We start from the raw sequence: 2,506 nt of genomic DNA on the forward strand, positions 1-2,506 counted from the left end.
TCGAATTTACTCATCATTGGCTCCTTGCTGCACTACCGAAGCTACTGAGTGAACCCGTCTTTCTCACCGTCTTCCTCCAAGTGGTAAGTTTCCCTGTTTGCTGTCTCTGCGCTGCTCTCCTAGAGATTGCCTTCACAGTATCTGTAGCTTTAATTAATTTTAATTTCATAGTTTTAGTTAGAGTTTAACTAGTTAGAGACTTAGAGTTTTTACTGTATTCCCTGTTTGCTTGTTAATTTTAATTTGAGCCTTTTTGATGTGCCAACTGCCCAGTGATGAATTTAAATATTGTATATCAATTTATATGAAACTCTAGCATAATAGTCACATAAACCACAAAAGATAACACCATTGTAATGCCATATTCAGATTATGGACTTTAGGCAGTAACGGAAAAATAGAAGAGAGAATTAAGACTATCTGTAGTATAAAAATATATAGGTGTGGGTCAAATTGAGTATGTTGTGCTATGATACAAAAACAAAATACAAAGCACTATTCCCTATTTATAATAATATTACAAAATCAAATCTTATTTAGATGAAGAAACAAATCTGAAGTATAAGGAAAATATAAACATGAATCCTAAGAGATAAACTGATAATGTAATATTTTAAGATATGATATGAGACATTATGTGATACTATAAGATACAGTATAGACATTTCTAAATTTCCAATTTATTTGTACCTCTCAAGCATTTACAGCTATAAATGTAAACAGATCCAATTTTAATATAAGAGTGGTGTTTTCTCTTCTATTTTTTTGCTTATTGTAACCAAAGAACTTCATATATTTCTAATTTAAATATTTAAAAAGTTTGATCTATTTAATTTGTGGTTGGTTAATGATTAACCATAGCTTTATAAAACTTCATGCATCTAATTCCCACTTTGATGGCAACTCCCCTGAAAGTTGATTTTAGAGCATACCTATGGTGAAGACAATGCATGCTTATTCTAACTAACTTGCTGAGTTTTGTGCTAAGCATTATGATATTGCAAAAATTTGGAAGCATATACACATGCACCTCATTATTATGGACTACAACTATTGGTGGATGAGATAGGTGTTGAGGTTTCTAAGATTTAAGCTTTTGTCCTTTTCTTTATGTTGTACCCAAAAAGCAAAAGAAAACTCATTTTTCCACTGCATTAACACTTGCTGCTTTTCGAGATTAAGCTCACCAGAATAAGTAAAGGATATCAAATCGATGAAAAGAAAATGTACTGCATCCTTAAAAGTAAATTGCTACTATTCTCCATGAATTACTTAGCGGTTGGAATTTCTAGAGTTTAAAGCTAATGCTAAATATTAAACAATAGCAATATTTGTATTGCATATCTCTGTCCCTCAAGATACATGTTATGGCTCTTCCCTTTCTTACTTTGCATGAAAAATCTTGTATGCTTAATTGAAACGAGCTGATCTTGTTTGCATTTCATGTGGAAATTTTATAAAGCTATATCTTCTTCATTCAACTATTGTGCTTTAAGGAAAAAAAAAACATTTTGCTTTGGTTCTGGTTGTGGTTGCCTGCTGCATAGTTCAATGACTATGTCAAGTGGTTTATGTGGTTTATTATGATTTTTAGTGTACTTCAATTTGTGTTTACTTATCTTAGTGGCTTAAACTTCCAATTCTCTACTATTTCACTTATGCATTCTGATCTTTATGCATTCATTGGTTGGATTTATGTTAATTTTATACCCTTTATACCCTTAATTTTATTGATATAGGTAGTTTCAATGTAGGTTTGTTAAGATAATTTCATGGCTAGTAATGCTAGAGAAGACACACAAAGCAATAATTTTCCTACCGATATTGAAGTTGAAGTTCAGAGTAATGCTAATCCAACTTCAGAAACTCCACAACCAACGGATAATAATACCTCAAATCCAGAAGGATCAAATCCTGTTGAAGGTGACAATAAGGCTAATGTTAAGAGTGCTTATTGGGAGTATTTTGATTGTTTTAAAGTTGAAGGTGAATGGAAGGCAAAATGCAAATTTTGCAAGAGTGTACTTAGTGCAAATCCGAAGAATGGTACTAAGTCATTGAGAAACCATGTGGACCGCTACTGTAAAAGAATAAAAGTGATGAACTCAAGGCAATCATCAATTGTTGAATCACTAGCAAAACAAGCACATGTGCAAAAAGTAAATGAAGATGGCTTTGTGTTTGATCCTTCAAAGACAAGAAAGTGTGTCGCCGAAATGATTATCCTGCATGAGTATCCTTTGAGTTGTGTGGACCACCATGGACTGAGGCGAGCGTTTGCATCAATGCAACCAACATTTAAAATGCCTAGTCGCAACACGGTTAGGAAAGACATCTTGAAGATGTTTGGGGATGAGAAGCTGAAGCTAACTCTTCAACTAGATGAAAATGATAGCAGAGTTGCAATAACTAGCGACATGTGGACTTCCAATCAAGAAAAAGGTTACATGGTTGCCACAGCTCACTATATCGATAGTTCGTGGAAGTTGCAAATGCGCCTATTGAG

This window comes from Arachis ipaensis, chromosome B02, assembly GCF_000816755.2.
Source record: "Arachis ipaensis cultivar K30076 chromosome B02, Araip1.1, whole genome shotgun sequence".
NCBI lineage: Eukaryota > Viridiplantae > Streptophyta > Magnoliopsida > Fabales > Fabaceae > Arachis > Arachis ipaensis.